The sequence below is a fragment of the Schistocerca americana genome, chromosome 4 (genome assembly GCF_021461395.2).
Source record: "Schistocerca americana isolate TAMUIC-IGC-003095 chromosome 4, iqSchAmer2.1, whole genome shotgun sequence".
NCBI lineage: Eukaryota > Metazoa > Arthropoda > Insecta > Orthoptera > Acrididae > Schistocerca > Schistocerca americana.
The window spans coordinates 283,431,317-283,456,801 of NC_060122.1; the positions used below are offsets into that span (position 1 = coordinate 283,431,317).

The 25,485-nt window shown below is 37.9% G+C and overlaps 2 protein-coding genes across 5 annotated transcripts in view; one reads left to right on the top strand and one right to left on the bottom strand.

Moving 5' to 3' along the window:
- LOC124613990 overlaps nt 1–12,874 on the bottom strand; it is a 129,068-nt gene extending 116,194 nt beyond the window's left edge. For 2 of the 3 annotated variants that reach the window (XM_047142780.1, XM_047142782.1), the window contains exon 1: nt 12,748–12,874. The gene's annotated coding sequence lies outside the window, so the exon portion shown is untranslated. The remainder of the gene's footprint in view (nt 1–12,747) is intronic. The other variant, XM_047142781.1, reaches the window with a different exon arrangement.
- A 145-nt stretch (nt 12,875–13,019) lies between these two features.
- LOC124613908 (protein FAM50 homolog) overlaps nt 13,020–25,485 on the top strand; it is a 103,969-nt gene continuing 91,503 nt past the window's right edge. For both annotated transcript variants that reach the window (XR_006979652.1, XM_047142659.1), the window contains exon 1: nt 13,020–13,127. The gene's annotated coding sequence lies outside the window, so the exon portion shown is untranslated. The remainder of the gene's footprint in view (nt 13,128–25,485) is intronic.

Below are 25,485 nucleotides of genomic sequence, written 5' to 3' on the forward strand. Positions count from 1 at the left end.
GGTGTGGTCTTCAGTTCAAAGACTGGATTGGTGCAGCTCTTCATACAGTTTAACCTGTGCAGGCCTCTTCATCTCTGCATAACTACTGCCTGTTTACTATAGCATGACTGTCCATTACCAAATTTTTGATTCTTTGATGCCTCAGGGTATGTCCTGTCAAACCCCTTCTTCCCATCAAGCTTTTTCTCTTAGTCCTGTAGAACATCCAGAGTAACAACCACCATTCCACTTAAGTTAATATACGTCATGCAATAATCTGATGGTACATTATATAATGTACAGACTGAATGCTTAGTTTGTGGTCCAATGAGAGGCACAGTACGAAAACATTTCTTAGTGTTTCCTTGCGTTTGCTAAAAATCACTTTTTGTCAAAATGTCCTTTGATAGCTATTTGTCAATTACACAGTCATGTATGGTTATTTTAGTAAAAGGTATATAAATCTAACATTTACTTTGTTGTATTACTTTATGCTTTAATGGGCACTAAAACAATTTCCTCTCATGTTGTTCATCATGCATTCAAAATTGTGTTACAAGAATTCTATTTTTCTATAATCAAGCATAAATTTCAAGGTATGGTAAATATGGAATGGCAAAAAGAAGCAATAGTCTCAGGAAGGCACACAGCTAAAAAAAGTAACAAATTCATGTTCTACTCTCACAACTGCTGTGATGCTTGTGAAGTTTGAAGGGGGGACAACCACGTTGTCAGTAGGCTGCTGGTTTGTATAAAGTAATTCTCATACAGACAATTGGTATGTCATGCTAATACATAACACTACTACTACTACTACTACTACTACTACTACACTGTTATTTTTGTCTGCACAGCTCTTGTAACAGTTCTTCTTTTGGTGATGATATACCTTCTATATTCATCGATATGATGGTCAACTGTGGTCCTGAAAAGGCGGGTGTGAAAATCTTTAAACAGATTACGATCAGGAGTTGGATGATCCAGAGACAACCTGAAGAGATGGGGCTTCATAACAGAAGATACGTCCTGTGATTGTGGACAAGAACAAACCACAAGCCACATGCTCCAGTGCCTTTTGTGCCCTACATCCTGCATGAAGATTGATCTCTTGCAGGCCACTCCAAGCGCCTTGGGGCACATGTAATATAAATACAATTTGTGTATATATATGTACATATTTATTGATGTGTATGGCTACTGTAAATTTGTATGTTTCTGATTCGAGAATAATAATAACTGTTACTTTTCATGCACTAAATGTGGTATATATGACCATATGTATAATATATCTTCATAACTAGAACCATCTAATAAAAAAGTGTAAGAGATAATGTAGAAAAGTGCAAGCCAGTACCCTTGCTACCACTGGTGTCTGATATGGTGACATTAAGAGAAAAACAACACACTCAGTAGGTATAATTTGTTGGCTGACAGGCAGTTTGGTTTCAGGAAAGGAGCATCAACAAAGGAAAAAAATTAATCTTTCCCATACAGGGCACCGTCAGTGCTAAATGGTAAGATGAAGACACTATCTTCTCTGATTAAACAAATGCACTGAATTTTGTGAATCACACTATATCACTGCATAAGCTGGAACAGTATGGAATTATGTGAAAAGCCAGACAATAAGTTCATTTCATAGATAAAAAATAGGAAATAGAAGGCTGGTCTCTAGTGTCAATACACATGGAACAGATATCAATCTCACTTGAATGCAGTTAACTGGGGGCCACAGGGCTCTGTTCAGAGTCCCCCATTTTCCTTAATATATACCAGTATCAATGATAAGCCATTTAATTTTTTTTTTCAGGTGCATGACTGCAGACATAATACACAAAGAAATACCTATGCCAGAGTACCATAGCATGTTGCCAGAGAAGGCAAGACACAATAGAGCAGCCTATTGATGAAATGGAATATTGTGCAGTAATCATTTTCAGCAGCGATGAAAACGTTGTAGCATATTAATGAATAGCTGCGTCAGTTGCTCAAATGTACATTTATTTCAGTCAATGAGCAGTTTAGGTCTTCACATCCAGGCCATTTTCAAGTGGATCTGAACTGCTATTGTTAATACATAATACGGTGGATGTACAAATATTTTACATAATAAGAGATGGAAAATGGAGCTTACATATGTACAATGTAAGACCAGAAACAATACCTATCTTGCTTTGTGCTGTTTTGAAGCAATGTCATATAATAAAAAAGTAAAAGGCTGATGGATTTAAAAGTTATGTGCCCAGCAATATAGTGAGAAAAATGGGCATGTCACAATTATAACATGCTGTACAATTTGATATATTAGAAGTACTGGCATGCTTTAGCTTTAAAAGGAATTATATCCTGGCATGTTTGAAATTTAAAACTGCATACTTTAACAGTGAAAATTATAAGTAAATTTTTTGTTTAATAAAAATCTAATACAGTAGCAGTGGACACGTATACTAACATCTAGATGCAGTTACAAAGTTGGAGAGTAAAGGAAGTTGTCAATAACAGGGTGGCATATTTCCAAGAAGCTGGTATTTTTTAATGTGCACAGCTCATTTAGTGTCTTTTTCCTGGATCTGTTTCAGGTAGGTGGAAATTTCAATTTCTTCATATATTTCTGTAAAGTATCTTTTCTTCATTGTATGAAGAATTACAAGGTTATTTTCATTACTGGGCACCCTATGAACATTTTGTGTGAGGTGAGCTGGATTTACTCCTTACTTTTTTTCTTCTTCTTCTTTTAAATAGTGTGTGCTCCTTGTATCACATTTTAAAATTCCTTCCCATTTATCTGATGTAGCTAGCCTTACAGTCAGGGTAGTAAATTTGTATATGACACCAATTTGAAGGGATATTTTAAGGAGATTCACAATGTGAATACAAATTTACACTCTCCTGCAAAAATCCAGGGATGTTCAATCAGCAGTGCACACTAACAAACGGCAGTTTCTTTTGTTCACTCATGCTAGAAGATGTGACTTTGCACCGACTTTACACCTGATTGGATGCACCACCTACTGTGACTATTTTATACTTTAATTAAATCTAGAAATTACTTTTAGCTTTTTATAGTAAAGCATTCAATCTGAAATTTCAAACATGCCGGAATAAAGCTCCTTTTAAAGCAATGTCAACATTTTAATACATGGGAACAGTTTTTATAATCATGACACCCCCCCCCTTTTTTTGCCCCCCCCGCCCCCATATCATTGGACCTTTAACTTTTAGATCCGCCAGTGCCTCAAAACTGCAAAATGTAAGATACATATTCTTTCTGTACTTACCACATACATGTTTAAATTTTATTTGTCGGCTCATTATAACTGCATAGGCTTCTGCGGCCAGAGTCAGTTGAAATAAAAGTTTTCTGAGTGTCATACCACATCATAATGTAAAAAATGAGTGGGAGAGTTAAAATTAATTTTAAATGAGTCATGTGTGTGTGTGAGGTGCATTTCTGTGTGTGTGTGTGTGTGTGTGTGTGTGTGTGTGTGTTTGCTGTCTAATTCTGAAGAAGGCCTTACTAGCTGAAAGCTGCTATTTGTGACAGTCTTTTTGCTGTGCCTATATGTGACTCAGCATCTCCACTATATGGTGAGTAGCAACTTTCCTTTTCACAATATTGTTAGAGTCCATCCTGTATTTTCGATTGTTTAATTTTACTGCATTAATTTACAGCAGAATCACTAGTTAACATATTTAGACCTCATTTCCTATTTAAATAACCTGGTAGGGAAGTTTGTGTTGCCTATAAATAAGATCTACATCTACATGGATACTCTGCAAATTACATTTAAGTGCCGTACTCCGTCAGTCCTATTTGGTAAGGATCCCACACCATGCAGCAGTATTCTAAAAGATAATGGACAAGTGTAGTGTAGGTAGTCTTTCAATACAGTATTACTTTAAATATCTGAGTACCTAATTATTTAAATTTAAAAATCTACACTTAAAAAACTACATTGGTTACTACCCATTCAGTTTCAAAAAACCCATATTTCCTGGAAATTCGTAATACAAGGTATTTCTAACATGTTTGACGTCTGGACTTGGAAGTAGAGCAAGAACTTGTTCACACACTATGTAGGCTACATCCTTCTCATTAACTTTGATCACCTTCACCACGTACAGTACAGATCTTATACACATACTCTGTATTTCTCAATTATCTTCAAGAGCCATCTGAGCAATCACAGCAGACTTTTATTTGCCCAGTTTCTTTCTTGAGGCTTGAAAGTCCAACAAAATAAATGTTCTTGCCAAGGTCTTTTTGACAGCTTGCTTTGACCCTGTAAATTCTTCACAATTATGTCACTGTGGGTATATGAAATATTGTTGTTCATCACTCACCTCAGAATCTGTATAGATGAGAGAAACGCACACTGTGTGTAAGTCGCAAAACTTGATTTCATTTTCTGGGTATTCTTGCTTAAAAAATGGAAAAAAAGCTTCCTTTACTGTCATATGTATGTAACATTTCTGCAAGCTAACTCTTTTCCCACTTCTTGGTCCTACAATAGGCCCAATTTCCTTCACATCAGGTAATTGGATACTGATTTTACCACTTGTGAAAAAGTTTTGTACTTTGTGCAGATTGCCACCTGTAAGTTTAAAGCTGAAGTTTTCTTGTCACCTAAGAAAATCTGCTTGCTACCTTTTGTAGGTAGTCTTTCCCATAGAAGACTTTTTTATGACTGCTGATTTTTTTGAGGGTTGGAAGGAAGCACTTTCTTTATCTGAGAAACAGTTTTGCTAAGGGATTGAACACTTTCATATGGACCTATCTGGGAAAAACAGGTCTTCAACTCATCTTCAGTTGGTACAAATTTTAGTTCAAGCCTCTACTTTATTTTTCTTTCAGCTTCATTCTTACGACATTCAATTAAAAATTTTTCATAAAGGAATCTTCATATCGATCCATCTTTTTCTATCCTGTTCTCTTTCTTTTTCTTTATGGGTGTTGTATTTCGTGGGATTTTTCTGCAACTTGTCTCGTGTACTCTGCTGACATTGTTTTTCTCATATTCTAAATAAATAATAAGTCAACAGTAGTGTAAACCATCAAGGCACTAGTTATGCCAATGAATGTAACTTAAGAATGACAAGAAGTGTTATATTGTTTAGATTTTGGTAACAACCCAAAAAAACTATCAGGGGAGGTACATAATTATTTTATATCATTTACATATTAACACTGCCTTATGGATCACTAGATGTGCTTACCAGGTTTCCAGGTTTCACAAAAAATTGACAGAACTGCTGAGTTACAGAGTAAACTTTTTCATGTTTTTTGTCACAGGTGGGGGGCTAAATGCAAAATTTAACTTTTGTAGATTCAGGAAACCATGATATAAATTTTATTAAAAATAAAATTTTAAAAAGTAATCTCAGGCTCACTTACACATGAAAACATCCTTAAATAAAGTACATATCAACAAGTGGGGGTGGCCCTTCATTAATTGAATATACAGCTGCAGGACAACAGTGCACCCTGTACACAGAGAAACTAATAACACTATAGCTATCAGACCAATCTAGACAAGTAAAGATGTCACAGATTAGACACAGCCGCAACATTTTATTTGCAGATGACAAAAAATTGTTCAAATGGCTCTGAGCACTATGGGACTTAACATCTATGGTCATCAGTCCCCTAGAACTTAGAACTACTTAAACCTAACTAACCTAAGGACATCACACAACACCCAGTCATCACGAGGCAGAGGTAATCCCTGACCCCGCCAGGAGTCGAACCCGGGAACCCGGGCGTGGGAAGCGAGAGCGCTACCGCACGACCACGAGCTGCGGACTGCAGGTGACACATTTCTGATTGTGTGTACACAGAGAAACTAATAACGCTATAGCCATCAGACCAATCCAGACAAGTAAAGATGTCACAGATTAGACACAGCTGCAATATTTTATTTGCAGGTGATACAATTGTGATTGTGAAAGACATGAAATGTAATGTGAATGATACAGCAAACAGAACAGTGAATAACATCAGCTTAAACATCTGATGATTAACTGCACTAAACCACAGTGCATACAGTTTTCAACACAGAGCAGTGAAATTTTATTGTCTCAAGATAATCAAATAATCAGTGAAGTTGAACACTTTAAATTCTTAGGACAGATTCCAGATGAAAGCCCTCTTGGAAGCATCCAGAAACTGTGCAGTAATTAAATGTTGTGCTTACAGTAAGAATAATCTCCACAGCCACCAGCTCTGACATTCAAAGGCTTGGTTCGCTGTATACTTTCACACTGTTAGAGCCTAAAGTATCAAGTATTGGGGCAAGTCTGTGTTTTCACAAAGAATATTCTTAGTCCAGAAAAGAGTAGTGTGAATGATCTGCTATGACAGTTCATGAACTTTGTACAAGCTGCTGTTCAAGTGTCTCACAATTCTAACTCTGCAACCCCTGTGTGTATAGTCCCTCATGGTATTTGTTAATAATATGGAGTCAAGCAAAAGGTATCGTCACATTCTTTCAATGGACGATAGCCAGAAAAATAATACATTCTTGGATAACACTCCTCTAACTACAGTATAGAAAGTTGTGCACCACTCTCCAGGTTTAATTTTTATAGGCTTCTAGCCGAGCTGACAGATGTGATTGATAAATCCAAGATTTTCAATTCTACGTTGAAAGACTCCTTGGGGCACACAGTTTTCATTCTCTAAATGAGTTCCTCGCAGTAGCTTAGAGCCTTGTATTGTGACATATTATTTATTGTATGTACATTTTTGTATCAGCTTTTTTTAGTTTAGTAGTCTCTTTTGTTTTTAAATATTCCAATCAGTTTTATTGGGGCTTTGCAGTGATTTATTCCATGACACAGTAACTGCTGTTAGCATAACCCATGCACACTGAATAATTGATTTAAACTGTGCAATTAACTGTAATGGAATACTAATATGAAGCTACGTACGGAATATACTGATTCTCAGGCGCTTAGCAGGAAAGCACAGACTCTGAACATTTAACCGAGTTTAGAAATATCTATGAACAGTGATGAAAGTTATTGTACAACAAACCTGATGTTCAGAGAGAATTCCAAAAATAGCATACTTTGTCAAATTCCAGCTCAGCAGAGTTACAACAAGTAATATTTATTCTGACATTAAAACAAATATGGATTTGGCCTACAGTGGTAGCGTCAGCATTGCATTCACTAAGAAAGTCTGTGTTTATGCAAATTCTTTTTTCATGAAAATCCACAAATATGAAGTGTCAGAACCTAAGGAACGTCATTTATTTGGACTAAATGTGTTAAACAGGATGGAACTATCGAGAATTTTAAGTTTTCTGGCTAACTAATAAAGCTAATAACAGATTTAAAATGGTGAGAAAGCATACATGAATTACCTAAGACACGTGCCCTACAAACTTATGCCTCCCTTTTATCACACAATTTGTAAAAGATACACAATGCTATTCTTTTAAGCAATGAGCTTCTGTACCAATTACTTGAGGAAAAAGGTCATCAAAATTAACTACAATAAATAATGACATCTTCCCCATTCCCAACCCCCCCCCCCCCCCAAAAAAAAAAGCAAACACCTGCTTGCCAAACAAAAAGTTGTGTGGATGCTAGATTTAAGAACAAAATATTCTTCATCTAATGTGAGAGGTAATGTTTAAAATTGTGGTGTACTAGTATATGACATTACTTTGTTGCAGAAATTACAATTAAAATTCATATCCTAAAAACGGATACCACCAACTATTACAATTAATTAGTCATAAATTAACTTCAAGTCTTAATATAAATAAAGGAATGCCTGCCTAGCCTCGCAAGTTCCACCAAGTGTCAACAGCATTCATGGTTAATATGAACGGCATCCAGAATTTTCCATCACTGGAGCATTGTCAGATCACTCTAGTGCTACAGATGAAGAGGTGTGTGGTAGGCTACTGACATCTTCAGAGGGTCAATGCTGGTGACATGTCATAAGCATTCATCCTTGTCACATGGGCAAGCTGCAGTAAAGAACAACTTTAGTCTAGTGGTTAGCTACAGTAGGTAAACTGTTAGTATCTAAATCAAATATCATTTAGCAGTGAGAATGGTATGCCTACTTTAAACCAGCTGTCAAATAATGACCACAGTGAACTTATATTGCATTTCATCTGTCACTGGCAAAATTTGGTAGTCAGAGGGTCTATATAAAGCAAGGAGTTTGTTTTTTGGAAGTTTTCCCAATGTAATGAATACTCTGTGAGATTTTGGGATTGCAGTTCGTAATGTCATCTTCTTGCCTTGATATTTCAGCTGACAACCAGATAGTTCCCTTCAGGTGAAATTTACAACTGGAGATTACTGTGGAACATCTCTATGTTAATAATGTAAATTGGCATAACACAGCATGCACGTAGCTCTTGGCTCCATGACCACCTTCTTTTGAAGTACAAGTGTGTATTTTCTTGCGTCTGGCTACCGCCACCCTTCACAAACTTCAGGCTGGTGCACTGGGCACATGTTGTGTCCAATAGGAATAGTCTTCCAAAGGAGTTGAAATTCCTACAGTATATATTCAAGAATACTGTATATCCTTTGCACCAAATTTGCACAACTTTATTGCCAGTTATAAGATAAAGAGCTGCTCAGGTGTAGGGCACCCCTTCCATATGCTGGCAACACTTTACCTAAACTACGCAGCCTCATAAAAATCATTATTTAAAAATAGTTCTCCAGTCATCCATAAAAACCTGTGAATGCCCACACTCAGTTACGGACAGTGTGAGTGTGTGGGGAAGTGGAGCCAACAGAATATTTTGTGACTATAGCAAGGACTACACTGAACAGTTCACAAGGGCAGCATGCAAGTATTCTAGGATCTGATTTTTACGGACTGTTGAAATACAATATGCTGAAGTCCTTATCAATCAGGATGGTAGCTTTCAACTGGGTAACACATGGGAGCTGATCATCTCTTTATTTTCTTCAGAAAGTTAAAATATTACACACACTAACATTTATGTTTATCAGCTGAACCACTGAATGTTGAATCTCCGAAATGGCATGCAATAACACAGTTAAACATGCATTTGTGTACCACAGATGAAGCAAAATTTCACAGATATTACTAAATTTGACTGGGCAGTTATTCAGCTAATAACTATGTGCATGTGACACCACTTCATTTCATTTCTTTATACCAAAATAGTAATGTACATCAATAATATCCAGTTGTAAAACTCAGCTGAAGGTGGCTGCCTGTTGTAAAACTCAGCTGAAGGTGGCTGCCTGGTTGCAACTAAAATACTGTGGCAAGAAGCCAGTATCAACTGGATGCAATCCATAAATCTTGTGTAAAGCCAAGGAGAGTCAGTGTAAAATAGAAAAATGAAGGAAATCCAAAATTTACTGGATATTTGTAGTTTACATATGATTTTCAAGTGATACTGACTCGCCTTCAATTTCCGTAGCACAAATAACTTCCACAAAGCCTCACGCAGTGCTGCTGGGGCAACTACAGGATGGAGTGTGAAAGGGGTAACAACTTTTACAGTAGATAATTTTGTATAGTAATAACATTTTTGGTGAATTTTAGCCTGTTAGACATAATCCTTATCATTTAAGGCGAGTCTCAGATGCTATTGAATTTAGCATATGTTAAAATTCAGGAGTAAGTATGAAACATGTAATTATTTTGTTTTCCCCAAAAAAATTCTTGCCCTGAGATACAGGCCTCCAAAGATGACACACTGAACACCATTTTGAAGATGCAAATTTTGGAAAAAATTTTAAAATGCTGTATCTCTGTAACTGTTCTAGATATTTTGTTAGAGTTTTTTTATTTGAAAGATAACTGCTTTATAATTAAAATGGTATCCTCCATTTGGACATATCTGTCAAAGTTCTTTCACTGTCACCTTTTGAATCTTTTTTTATGTAGCAGATAACTTTGCAGAAATTACATATGTGACATGGGAGAAAAATACACTAATTAAGAAAACTTATCTCTGACAGTTTCATTGATGAACTTGGTAAAAGGTCAGTGAAAGCAGTAACACAACAGCATTTGCAAAAATTGCAACAACACATTGGAAAAATGAAAGGGTGTGTACAGGCTGAACAACTATTTCTAGTGCTTCACTGTGATTTTGCTGAGAATTGGTCTGTAACTCTCCCACAAGAAGTACAAGGGTATCATTGGAGTAATGGCCAGGTTTCAGTTTTTACAGGAGTGCCATATTTTCAAAACAAGACCACAAGTGTTGCAGTTATAAGTGATGACACAGGACATGATCCAGCACATGCTTTGCTAGAAATGCGCAAAATTCTTCAACTGCAAACAGGGGCAGAGAAGATCATCATTATTTTTGAGGGTGTTCCTAGTCATTTCAAAAATCGTTACCAGCTGTTTGAACTAAGTAAGTCACTTGTGCCAACTGGCTGGGTATACAGTGGGTCACGGGAAGGGGCCTTGTGATTGTGTAGGAGACCTGCTAAAGCACCATGTTACAAAACATAATCTTTCCAGACAAAATACAGCTGTGATTCAGAATGCTGAGGATTTTACAAGAGTTGTGAAATGTTACACATCCAGCCCTCACTCTTTTGTCCAAATAGATAATCGAAGAATTCTGTGAGCAGAAGAAAGAAGACAGGTCCAAACAAACTACTCCTGTGAAAAGAATTCAGAAGACACATTTTTGGACTCAAAGTGAAGGGCGAACTCATAGTTACTTTAAAGAGCAAGAAAGAAGAAATTACGTTTGTTTGTCCAACACCTCAGAAACAGCAGGATATTATTCAGACTCACAACCTGAGAAGGAGCATGTTGTGACCGGCAGAATGCAGATATTATAGACACCAGTTATGAGTTAAAGGAAACTGTAGTGAACTTTATGCTACCACATGGACCAACCGCTGGATATAGGTTTCCAGCTGAAGGACAGCAACAACACCATCAGTGCTCACTTCCTGTTCACAATGTTTTAAAGATTGTAAGTGCTCCAGTTCCTATTGTTTCAACACGAAGGCATCATTCAACACCAAAGGAAGATACCGAAGCAGTGGAACACATTTTTAGTTCATTGATGGCTAATATCAGTACAAAACTGAGTGCACAGAAGTTGTAGATACTGAAACATTAAAATCTTTGGTTCTTTCACATACATTTTGGAATCATTTAAAATGCTTGAAAAATGAGTCTCTTACTCATCTTTCAAAACAAAAATTATCTGAAATAAGGCTATGTTTTGATTTTTATGAGCCTGTTATGTGATAATAAAACAGGTTTTATGTATGGCAAAAATTTCAATTGTTTATAAAACCTAAATGTAGAACTACATGGTGCTAGTCAAAAGAAAAAAAAATTATGTATTGGCATTTCTGAAGAAAAAAAATTCCATAAATTATTAAAAAAATCAGAATGCTATAATAAAAGAACTTTGACAGATAAGCCCAACTGGAGGATTTCTTTGTAATCATAAAGTAATTATTTTTCAAATAAAAAAACCCTAACAAAATATCTAGAACTGTCGAAGAGATACAGCATTTTAAAATTTTTTCCCAACTTCACATCTTCAAATTGGTATATGCATGTCATCTTTTGAGGCCTGTATCTCAGGGCAGGAACTTTTTTTTTGGGAAAAAAAACATGTTCTTACTCCTGAATTTTAACATATGCTAAATTCAAAAACACCTGAGACTATGGAATTCAGTTAAACATACAAGTTTGCTTAAAACTTCACAATTTTGTGTACACATACAAGTTTAAAGCTATGAACAGTGGGCACCAAAATGTAAAAGGTGAGGATCAGTAAGTAAAGGACAAGGAATGTGAAATGTTATTTTTTATGTCATTCAGTGCCTAAACTTTACAAAGATCTGTCCACATGCTGCATCAATCACACCACCCTTTGCAGGAGCTGATTATGTTCTGAACATCAGAGAATAATTGGAGTTCCCGTATTATACATAATAATGTTATGCCTGGTTTATAAATTACATGCCACTAGCACATTAAAACATGGACAAAAACCGATTTGACTTCCATGTTCCCAATTATCAAGAACACTGTCACTGCCACATTCTGAAGTTCTCCCATTCTAAAATCAGCAACACTTTCCATATATAGTTGCACGCTGATAATTTCGTACTGAAAGCAAGTAAAATGTTATCATAACAACAGACTGTAGGTGCTCCTTTCCCCTAGTTCTTTAATAATATAGTCCTCCAGTTAGATCTCATGTAGTCCATGAAATAAGCTAGTAAAAGATCAGTCAAATGAACCTTCAGGGACATATTCAACGTTCTCTCTGCGAATATTGTGTATTTAGTTCTTGGAGAAACCCAAGGTACTTTCCTTAAATCAAAATCAACTAACAGTATCTGCTACTTGTAAGTCGAATCTCACATCCATTTGAGATTAGCGGACATTATTCTGATTCCTCAGTGAAAATGTTATCTATAGCAGCTGTCACTGTTGATCAATAACCCAAAAGAATTATAATTTTAACTGTCACACGATTTGTCTTGCAGTGGGCAAGTTTTCCAGTTATCATGATGGTTTTCTTTCCAAATGATAAACTCAACTCAAGAATTTGGCTACTTTTTTCTACCAATGTACGGTTCCGGTATCAATGAAGGAAAAATATAAAATAATGATCCGCACTTGTAACAACAAATAAGAAAATGCGTGTAATTAGGCACCCGGGACTAAGACACAGATTAAATACTTCAACAACCAACTGATATATAAGATCAGGTCGGACTGAAACAATTAACAGTTATATAATTGTATGTAGGACTCACTGTAACTCATCAGCATATACTTCGAATAGGCACTCAAATACGCGGAACACCAATAAATACTATACAATAGCGTCAAACAAAACGGTCACAACGCTGCCGTTGACGTTTGAAGAACTCGACTTTATCGTATAAATAAAGCAATCGATAGTAAGATATCATTTCTGGTTGCATTTCGACCTAACATTTTCGATCTTAGCTCGTCGTGCGGACGCCACACGATAAAGCTATCGACATATAGTTGTTTGTATATTTTGAAGGAAGTGATACGACTCATACGAGTGTTAAGACATAATTCTGATAGGTTAGCAGTATATACTTGTTTACCTCACTTTTTTCCCCGCTCAAGAGTCAGAAATATTTGAAATTGACAGTTTAAAAAGGTTAGTGTAATTGTAATAGAGTATCGACTCGTTTTGTGTATTTTAGGAAAAATTTGTTTGAAAAATTTCAGACCTTACCTACACTACATTTCATGATTCCTCAATAACCTTTGAATTCCGATAGAAATATGATCAACCTTGGTACAGAACTGGTTTTGTTCGTTTGTTTTTCACTGAATCTCTGAAATGAAAATTTATATGCACTCTGAATGCAATGGAAAATAACAGCGAAAGTTAATAACACAGATTTTCACTTAAGCAAAGCAATCAACCCAGTCATCTTTCTTAAATAGAAGACAGCCAGAAACGAACAATGACGAATACGTTTTAACACACATGCCGGTACACAAATAATCATGTAACATTGTTGCAGAATGAGTTGATTGATGTAATAAACTTTTATTTTTAACATCCATGTCAAAAAAATTCAGTTTCACTCATGCTAAATATAAAATATATAAAATGCAGTTTGGAAAAACACAACATTAGATTTCATTGTCCCATCTGAGAAGATGGTAATTTATAAATGGTTTTGCTAGGTTGCATTGCGGTAGGCCTATAGTATGAACATACATGTTTGTCAATTATCAGCATAGGTATTTTTATGTGAAGATGTTATGTAGATATAATGGAGCAGGATCACCTTTAGGAATGAGAAATGAGTTCATATATACATCAAGAAACAACACAAAAACCTTTTAAGAAATTTAAGCTGTGTACTGCATTAACAATAAATTGTATTACATAACCCTACTGCTTATTCTTAAGTTAGCTAAGTTTAATCTAATAAGTTGGAATCTTAAAAAATGTGCTGCTTCCCCAGTTTTATTGATAGCTATGTTTATATACTGTCGGTAACATATGCATGAATATATTTAGTATTTTTCAAAGAAAATAGTTACCTGTGTTCATTACAACAAAAGCCTACTTCCAATACAGTGTTATTCATCATGCAGCCTTACAATGAATACTGCTATTTCCCATGGGCTTGCTAGAACTTTTTGAGCCTTGGATACAGATTAGCAGATTTGTAGAAATAGTGACTAATGATGCAAAATGTTAATTGTCTTTGGAATTGGTAGGGGTTCCATATCTCTTGGTGTTATGTAAATAATTGACAAGATGACAATAACAAACCAAGTATTTGAGGTACTGAGTCATTGAGGGGCACATAAACAAGACTGAAAATGTTCCCATCTTTCTGATGTTTTACCAGAGCTGTAGTGTGTAACTGTGAAGAAGGATTCCACTATAAGCCAACAACATTCTCAGTCTTGTTTATGGGCTGATCAATGACTCAGTGTCTGAATCATTCAGTGAGTTGTTGTCATTACACCTTCCAATATTCAAATTCCACCAAGGACTTGCTTTGTGGTTGTGCAAATCACACTTTAGTCAACACTTATTTGTATTATCGGCAACAAACATCTTTAAGGACTAAATAGGTTTGCAAGTGAATGTAAGAACTCAGTGATCCATTTAAAGAGACCATATCAAGATGTGTGATAATCTACATAGCACAATATTTCTACTGCTGCTTCTGCTGATTAAGTACTTCATTCACTTTAGATGCATTGGCTGTTTATGATAATTCTATAAATCAACAGGAAGTGAAAATAAGCAAACATCTTTATCTTTAGCTCAACTTAATGACAGAGTTATAAGAGCAAAACATGCAGAGTTAATCTTCTTCATTAATTTATCTCTGTGTTGACTCCATTTTGCTTGCCATCAAATTGAACCACAAGGAATTTTACATGCAGCATTTTGTTTAGTGTGTGTTACCATTAATGCCTACTTTAACTGCCAGCAGGTTGCTTTTGTTCTGGATTTATACGTGGTTGAATGGGAGCTTTGGCTTTACTCAGTTTCAGCTATGAAATGTTGGCTGAGCCTTTTTTTTATTTTTCACATTTGTTTCTTTGCAATTGTGCATCATGAGTCCTTATTAGGTTAAGATTTAAAATGTGGTGAGAACAAGTTATATCCTTTTTACCTATTATGTGAACTGTGTCTAGTAAGGTTTATTTTTGGCATTAATTTTCGTGCATCATCAGCAAGCATTACTGTTCCAAACCATCCTAAAAGTCCTTCGAAGATCATTCATGTAGGCCGAGGACAAAAGGAGATCCAGAACCAATTCTTGTAGTGGCTTGACCCCCAATGTCTTCCCATTCTGATGTTAGTTTCATTCCTGTGACAGTGTGTCAATGTGATACACTGTTTCTTGTTTTTGTGGCGACACTCCATCTGTGGATGATGGATGCAGTTAATGCCGTAACATCTTTTTGAGTACAGTCTATGGTCCACAGTAACAAAGTCTTTGGAAAAGTCGCAAAATACGTTGTTGTTGTTTTGGCCTTCAGTCCAGAGACTGGTCTCGTGCAACTCTCTGTGCTACTCTATCCTGTGCAGGCCTCATCATCTCCAAATAACTGCTGCAACCTACATCCTTCTGAATCTGCTTAGTGTCTTCATCTCTTAGTCTCCCTCTATGATTTTTAGCCTCCACGCTTCCCTCCAATATTAAATTGGTCATCCCTTGATGCCTCAGAATGTGTCCTACCAAACAATTCCTTCTTCTAGTCATGTTGTGCCACAAATTCCTCTTCTCCCCGGTTCTATTCAGTACCTCCTCATTAGTTATGTGATCTACCCATCTAATCTTCAGCATTCTTCTGTAGCATAACATTTCGAAAGCTTCTATTCTCTTCTGGTCTACACTGTTCATCACCTAAGTTTCACTTCCATACATGGATACAATCCATACAAATACTTTCAGAAAAGACTTCCTGACACTCAAATATATACTCGATGTTAACAAGCTTCTCTTCTTCGGAAAAGCTTTCCTTGCTATGGCCAATCTACATTTTATATCCTCTTTACTTTGACTATCATCAGTTATTTTGCTCCCCAAATAGCAAAACTTATTTACTGCTTTAAGTGTCTCTTTTCTTAATCTAATCCCCTTAGCATAACCTGATTTAATTTGAATACATTCCATTATCCTGATTTTGCTTTTGTTGCTTTTCATCTTTTATCTTCCTTTCAAGATACTGTCCATTCTGTTCAGCTGCTCTTCCAGGTCCTTTCCTGTCTCTGACATCATCGGCAAACCTCAATGTTTTTATATCTTCTCCATGGATTTTAATTCCTATTCCAAATTTTTCTTTCATTTCCTTTACTGCTTGCTCAATATACATATTGAATAACATCGGGGATAGGCTACAACCCTGTCTCACTCCCTTCCCCAACCCCTGCTTCCCTTTCATACCTCGACTCTTATAACTGCCTTCTAGTTTCTGTATAAACTGTAAATATCTTTTCACTCCCTGTGTTTTACATGTTCCACCTCCAGAATTTAAAATAGAGTATTCCAGTCAGCATTGTCAAGAGCATTCTCCAAGTCTACAAATGCTAGAAACGTAGCTTTGCCTTTCCTTAATTTATTGTCTAAGATACGTCGTAGGGTCAGTATTCCCTCGCGTGTTCCAAAATTTCTACAGAATCTGAACTGATCGTCCCTGGGGTCGGCTTCTACCACTTTTTCCATTTATTTGTAAGGAATTCGTGTTAGTATTTTGCAACCAAGGCTTATTAAACTGATAGTTTGGTAATTTTCACATCTGTCAACACCTGCTTTCTTTGGGATTGGAATTATTATATTCTTCTTGAAGCCCAGAGGTATTTCACCTGTCTAATACACCTTTCTTACCACAAAATTTTGCTTCCACAAAATATATTGGTAGGATAATTTTTATTGCTTAGCTCTGCCAAGGATTTATCTGCGAGGCACTCTTCACCTTCATATGTGGAGGAGCCTTTATGAAAGCCATAGTGAGTGGCATCATTCCATGTCAGATCCCAAATATTGTGGTGGATTCTAAGGTAACCATTTCAGAATTTAATCATACCTACATGTTTCAATAGTAAAACTCCCTAACTCTAACCATTTTTGATAAATTTTGGTTTTGGATGCTAAAGGGTGTGTACCCGGTCATTAGTCAGGCACTAATCTACCTATTTTCAGAGACCTACTACTCAGTAATGAGTTAACCTACAGACCTAAATTGTTTTATTCATCTATTATGTGCACCACTGCATTGATATAATGTATAAAAAGTAGGATACAACACTCGAATTTTTATGAAGAATGTTGAAAAAAACACTTTTTACATTCTGTGCTTCAAATTTGTAATTTTTTAAAAGTCATAACTTCACACAGGGGAACAGTAGAGACTTCATCCTGTGCAGTAACTCATCTGTCCTAGTATTAAGTATAAATAACAATTAAAAGAATTTAGCATTACAATTAGTAGTTCCTACCTTCACTTAAAGATGACTCCATCACAAAAGAATGTCAAATTTGATTAATTTCAAAGTTCTTAGAGGGTGAGGGGTAGGGGATACATAGACAGTTGAACCTTAACTTGATTTTTTGCTGAAATGTTTACATATCTGGTAGCAATCTTAGGTGTAAACAAGGCTATCCCAACTAACTTTATTCATTGGCACAGAATAAAATGAAAATGTCACTGACACTTGCAGCCCATCTTCAACACTATAGGACACTGCTAATTGAAAACCATGTAAACTCCATTGAAAATGATTTCCGAGGTATTCTTAGTTGACCTGTAGGTCAGAATTGGAAGCAGGTGAGAGTTGAATACAGTTAGCAGTCTTTTTTTCCAATTTGTATGTTATATTTCACTGTTAATTGTCTTTTCACTGTAAGAAATTACAAGAGACAGCTTAGGAGTGCGAATGAGGTGATGAATCCTCCTTCTGCTTCTGTAAATTAAGTAGGGACTTCAGTGAAACATAAGAAAAGATGCAAGCTGCAATGAGAGACTTCAATAAGTTATGAAATATATGCTGCTACATACAGATACAAAAATTCTACAAAGAATAGTATCGTTAACAATTTCAAATATATAGAAGGGAATTGTATTTTTAAAACTCTTCCAGCTGGCATATAACTTTGTTTTTCTTGACATTTTGATGCAAAAACGAAATGAGTTCACTTAAAGATGAGAGATATGATTTTTTCATAGCACTAATTGTCAAGTTGTGATCCAGCAGTAGGCATGCAGTTAATCTCAACATCTTTAAATTCATGTGATGCCTGGGAAATGTCTCCTATGTACCAGATTTCATCATACTTGAAAGCCACATTATGCCCGACGTGCAGCTGTTCCCACAAAGCATTTTCGTGAGCTTCCACAGCAACAGTGCTCCCATTTTCATCTATTGTAAGTCTCTTCAGTAGAAAGGTATTAGCAGCAGTGACTAGAAATGCATGATTTGATCATGTTCTTGAACTGTTTCCCCCCCGTGAACCACGGACCTTGCCGTTGGTGGGGAGGCTTGCGTGCCTCAGCGATACAGATGGCCGTACCGTAGGTGCAACCACAACGGAGGGGTATCTGTTGAGAGGCCAGACAAACGTGTGGTTCCTGAAGAGGGGCAGCAGCCTTTTCAGTAGTTGCAGGGGAACAGTCTGGATGATTGACTGATCTGGCCTTGTAACATTAACCAAAACGGCCTTGCTGTGCTGGTACTGCGAACGGCTGAAAGCAAGGGGAAACTACAGCCGTAATTTTTCCCGAGGACATGCAGCTTTACTGTATGATTAAATGATGATGGCGTCCTCTTGGGTAAAATATTCCGGAGGTAAAATAGTCCCCCATTTGGATCTCCGGGCGGGGACTACTCAAGAGAACGTCATTATCAGGAGAAAGAAAACTGGCATTCTACGGATCGGAGCGTGGAATGTCAGATCCCTTAATCGGGCAGGTAGGTTAGAAAATTTAAAAAGGGAAATGGGTAGGTTAAAGTTAGATATAGTGGGAATTAGTGAAGTTCGGTGGCAGGAGGAACAAGACTTTTGGTCAGACGAATACAGGGTTATAAATACAAAATCAAATAGGGGTAATGCAGGAGTAGGTTTAATAATGAATAAAAAAATAGGAGTGCGGGTTAGCTACTACAAACAGCATAGTGAACGCATTATTGTGGCCAAGATAGACACAAAGCCCATGCCTACTGCAGTAGTACAAGTTTATATGCCAACTAGCTCTGCAGATGATGAAGAAATAGATGAAATGTATGATGAGATAAAAGAAATTATTCAGGTAGTGAAGGGAGACGAAAATTTAATAGTCATGGGTGACTGGAATTCGTCAGTAGGAAAAGGGAGAGAAGGAAACATAGTAGGTGAATATGGATTGGGGGGAAGGAATGAGAGAGGAAGCCGCCTTGTAGAATTTTGCACAGAGCATGACTTAATCATAGCTAACACTTGGTTCAAGAATCATAAAAGAAGGTTGTACACCTGAAAGAATCCTGGAGATACTAAAAGGTATCAGATAGATTATATAATGGTAAGACAGAGATTTAGGAACCAGGTTTTAAATTGTAAGACATTTCCTGGGGCAGATGTGGATTCTGACCACAATCTGTTGGTTATGAACTGCAGATTGAAACTGAAGAAACTGCAAAAAGGTGGGAATTTAAGGAGATGGGACATGGATAAACTGAAAGAACCAGAGGTTGTAGAGAGTTTCAGGGAGAGCATAAGGGAACAATTGACAGGAATGGGGGAAAGAAATACAGTAGAAGAAGAATGGGTAGCTCTGAGGGATGAAGTAGTGAAGGCAGCAGACGATCAAGTAGGTAAAAAGACGAGGGCTGATAGAAATCCTTGGGTAACAGAAGAAATATTGAATTTAATTGATGAAAGGAGAAAATATAAAAATGCAGTAAATGAAGCAGGCAAAAAGGAATACAAACGTCTCAAAAATGAGATCGACAGGAAGTGCAAAATGGCTAAGCAGGGATGGCTAGAGCACAAATGTAAGGATGTAGAGGCTTGTCTCACTAGGGGTAAGATAGACACTGCCTACAGGAAAATTAAAGAGACCTTTGGAGAGAAGAGAACGACTTGTATGAATATCAAGAGCTCAGATGGCAACCCAGTTCTAAGCAAAGAAGGGAAGGCAGAAAGGTGGAAGGAGTATATAGAGGGTTTATACAAGGGCAATGTATTTGAGGACAATATTATGAAAACGGAAGAGGATGTAGATGAAGACGAAATGGGAGATAAGATACTGCGTGAAGAGTTTGACAGAACACTGAAAGACCCGAGTCGAAACAAGGCCCCCGGAGTAGACAACATTCCATTAGAACTACTGATGGCCTCGGGAGAGCCAGTCATGACAAAACTCTACCATCTGGTGAGCACGATATATGAGACAGGCGAAATACCCTCAGACTTCAAGAAGAATATAATAATTCCAATCCCAAAGAAAGCAGGTGTTGACAGATGTGAAAATTACCGAACTATTAGTTTAATAAGTCACAGCTGCAAAATACTAACGCGAATTCTGGTAGAAGCCGACCTCGGGGAAGATCAGTTTGGATTCCGTAGAAATGTTGGAACACGTGAGGCAATACTGACCTTACGACTTATCTTAGAAGAAAGATTAAGAAAAGGCAAACCTACGTTTCTAGCATTTGTAGACTTAGAGAAAGCTTTTGACAATGTTAACTGGAATACTCTCTTTCAAATTCTGAAGGTGGCAGGGGTAAAATACAGGGAGCAAAAGGCTATTTACTATTTGTACAGAAACCAGATAGCAGTTATAAGAGTCGAGGGGCATGAAAGGGAAGCAGTGGTTGGGAAAGGAGTGAGACAGGGTTGTAGCCTCTCCCCGATGTTATTCAATCTGTATATTGAGCAAGCAGTAAAGGAAACAAAGGAAAAATTCGGAGTAGGTATTAAAATTCATGGAGAAGAAATAAAAACTTTGAGGTTCGCCGATGACATTGTAATTCTGTCAGAGACAGCAAAGGACTTAGAAGAGCAGTTGAACGGAATGGACAGTGTCTTGAAAGGAGGATATAAGATGGACATCAACAAAAGCAAAACGAGGATAGTGGAATGTAGTCGAATTAAGTCGGGCGATGCTGAGGGAATTAGATTAGGAAATGAGACACTCAAAGTAGTAAATGAGGTTTGGTATTTGGGGAGCAAAGTAACTGATGATGGTCGAAGTAGAGAGGATATAAAATGTAGACTGGCAATGGCATGGAAAGCGTTTCTGAAGAAGAGAAATTTGTTAACATCGAGTATAGATTTAAGTGTCAGGAAGTCGTTTCTGAAAGTATTTGTATGGAGTGTAGCCATGTATGGAAGTGAAACATGGACGATAACTAGTTTGAACAAGAAGATAATAGAAGCTTTCGAAATGTGGTGCTACAGAAGAATACTGAAGATAAGGTGGGTAGATCATGTAACTAATGAGGAGGTATTGAATAGGATTGGTGAGAAGAGAAGTTTGTGTCACAACTTGACTAGAAGAAGGGATCGGTTGGTAGGACATGTTTTGAGGCATCGAGGGATCACAAATTTAGCATTGGAGGGCACCGTGGAGGGTAAAAATCGTAGGGGGAGACCAAGAGATGAATACACTAAGCAGATTCAGAAGGATGTAGGTTGCAGTAGGTACTGGGAGATGAAGAAGCTTGCACAGGATAGAGTAGCATGGAGAGCTGCATCAAACCAGTCTCAGGACTGAAGACCACAACAACAACAACTTGAACTGTTCTCATCGTACTGTACCTGTGTTTTGAGAAATTTTCATACAATTTGAGCTCCTGCAAAGAAACAAAGAACATATTAACGCACTGTATTTTGTGGTGTATTTTGTACACAACTATTACAGATTAACTTTGTTTCTTCACAGTTCAAATCATATGAAGCTTTCTTGGAAAGCAGGTACAGTACATTGAGGACAGTTCCAGGAACACGATCATACCATACATTTCTAGTCTCTGCTACTAACACCTTTCTAATGAAGAGACTTCCAACAGATGCAAATGGGAGCACTGTTGCTATGGATGCACATGAAAATGCTTTGTGGGAGCAGCTGCAAGTCAGGCAGTATGTAGCTTTCAAATATGATTAAAAGTGGTACATGGGACACATTTCCCAGGCATCACATGAATATGAATATAAAGATAATGAGATTAACTACATGCCTATCTCTGAACAACAAGTCCTTTCATATCCCAGTAAGAATGTTTCTGTTTGAGTCCCCTTCTCCAATATTATATGTAAGGTGGATGTCCCATCATTACATAGACGCAGTGCATGTTTTTATGAACTTGACAAGAAGTACCATGAAAAAATATCTCTCACCTTTGCATTACCTCATTTTTTTCTTTCTTTTTGCTTCAAGATGTCAAGGAAAACAAAGTTATATGTGCAAAGTGGAAGAATTTTAGAAAATACAGTTTCCTTCTTTATATTTGAATTTGTTAATGAAACTTCTTGACAACATTTTTGTATCTGTATATACTGATAATGGAAAATCCAGAATGGAATGTAACACTATTATGAAAACAATAGTTGGTACTCACCATACAGTGGAGGTACTGAGTCACACACACACGAGTCTGTGGCTGGTCAGGCTAGACTGCAAGCAGCAGCACAGGATGGGAGAGGCATCCGTGTGGTGGAGGTAAGGAGGAAGCTGGGGCAGGGAGTTGGATGGATAGCAAAGGAGGGGGCTGGTAAAGTGAAGTGCTGTTTATGGCAGCGTACAGGGATGAGGTGGAGAGAGGGTAGGGCAGCCACGTGCAGTCAGTAGGTTAGGCAGAGCGTGGGGTTAGCCGAAAAGGAGAGAAGTAAAAAGACTGAGGGTGTGTTGGTGGAATAGAGGGCTATGTAGTGCTTGAATGGTAACAGGAAAGGGACTTGATGGCTAATGACAATGACTAATGAAGGTTTAGGCCAAGAGGGTTACAGGAATGTAGGACTTGTTGCAGGTATATTTCCTGCCTCCACAGTTTGGAAAAGCTGGTGTTGGTGGGAAGGATTCAGATGGCACAGGCTTGAAGCAGTCATTGATGTGAAGAACATCGTGTTGGGTGGCATGCTCAGCAACTGGGAGGTCCAGCTGTCTCATGGCCATAGTTTGTCGGTGGCCATTCATGGGGACAGACAGCTTGTCGGTTGTCATGCCCACGTAGAATGCAGCAGAGTGGTTGCCACTTAGCTTGTAGTTCACATGACTGGTTTCAAAGGTAACCTTGCCTTTTATGCGATAGGTGATGCTTATGGCATTTTGGAGTAGATGGTGGTGGGACGAGGTGTGGGACAGGTCTTGCATCTAGGTCTATTACAGGGATATGAGCGATGGGACAAGAGGTTGGGAAGAGGATTTGTGTAGGGATAGATGAGAATATTGTGTAGGTTCGGTGGGTAGCAAGAATACCACTGTGGAAGGGGTGGAAAGGATAGTGGGTAAGATAGTCCTCATTTCAGAGTATGATGAGAAGTACTGAAAACCTGGCAGAGAATGTGATTCAGTTGCTGCAGTCCTGTTCCACCAATGCACTCTCAGTTTTTTTACTTCCCTTCTTTTACCCAACACCCTGCCCTCCGCCAAACCTCCTGGCTGCATCTAGCTGCCCTAACCTCTCTCCACCTCATCCCTGTATGCTCCCACAAGCATCACTTTGCTGCTTGCAGTCTGGCTTCAGCGGCCAGAGACTGTGGTCATGTGGTCATGTGTGTGTGTGTGTGTGTGTGTGTGTGTACATTGTTCCATTAAGTTCCGGGTGTGCAGCCGCAAGAAATCTCCTTCTTCTTCTAATATTTCGGCTGTATAACATTCAGCCATCTTCAGAGTGAGCCGCAAGACTGCCGCTCCAGTGCTCGCGCTGTCCCTTTATACTCATGTACCGCGCGACTGCGCATGCGGCCACAGATGCAAATGCGCCAGAGACGTTGGTCGGTGGCAGAGACGTGCATAATGCGCGAGTTGTATCTATAACTCCGCAGTTGATCTGTGTTGGCATATCGATATATCATTGTGAGCTGCACTGTGACGACGTCTTTGTGAGTTTATTACGCAAGTGCCGGATTCCATGATTTATCAAGATTGAAACCACTATCTCTATTAATTAAATTCGTCGTCAAGCGAATTTCAATCGCCTCCTTCACTATCAAGTCCCAAAAGGATGATGTAGTTGCCAAAATTTCGAAGTTGTCATACAACATACTGTGACCATTATCAATACAGTGCTCTGCCACTGCCGACTTATTGGGTTTTAAAAGTCGTGTGTACCTCCGGTGTTCTGTACATCTTTCTTGGTCAGTACGAGTTGTTTGTCCGATGTAAGAAAGGCCACATTTACATGGAATTTTGTAAACTCCATATTTTCGGAGCAGCAAATCATCTTTCACGGAGCCCACGAGTGCAGCTGTCTTGGGTGGAGGACAAAAAATCACTTTTACTTTGTGTCTGCCAAGGATGCATCCTATTTTTGATGAGAGGCTACCCACATACGGCAGGAAGGCCATCGATTTAAAGGTTTCTTCATCTTCTTCTGCTTTCTTTGTGGCCTCTTTCGGTTTCATTTTTAGTGCCCTTTGTATTTGTTGTGGAGAGTACCCATTGTCTTCGAACACTCTTTGTAAGTGGGAAAGTTCATCTTGCAGACTGCTTTTGTCAGAAATAAGATGAGCTCTGTGGGTCAAAGTTCGGAGAACACTCATTGCCTGGGCAGGATGGTGGCAGCTATTTCCACGTAAATACAGATCGGTGTGCGTCGGCTTCCTATATACTTCATGTCCCAAAGTGCCATCCTCGCTGCGCCGAACCAAAACATCCAAGAATGGAAGGCATCCCTCCTTTTCAGTTTCCATTGTGAACTTTATTTGATCGTGGAGGGAGTTCAGATGTCTTAAGAAGTCTTGCAAGTTGTCTTCACCATGGGGCAAAACTATAAAGGTGTCATCAACATACCTCCAGAATACCGTGGGTTTCAAGTCAGCAGATTCAAGCGCCTTCTCCTCGAAGTCCTCCATAAATAAATTGGCCACCAGAGGGGATAAGGGACTACCCTTGCCGACTCCGTCCGTCTGTTCAAAAAATTCGTTGTTAAATAAGAAATATGTGGTCAGAACATGTTTAAATAAAGCTGAAATCTCTTTGTCAAAACTTCTTTCAATAAGCTGTGGAGATTCTGGAAGACGAACCTTTGTAAATAAAGCCACCACATCAAAACTCACTAATATATCAGACGGGTTCATTTCCAATGATTTCAGTTTACTAATGAAGTCAGCCGAGTTTCTTATGTGGTGGGTACATTTTCCCACAAGAGGCCTCAACAATGATGCCAGATGTTTGGCAACGTCATAGGTCGGAGAGCCTATGTTACTCACTATGGGGCGTAGAGGGACATCTTTCTTGTGGACCTTTGGTAGTCCATAAAGTCTAGGAGGCACTGGACCACTTGGTTTCAATCTCTGAACAACTTCTGGTGGAAAGGGAGAATCATTCAGAAG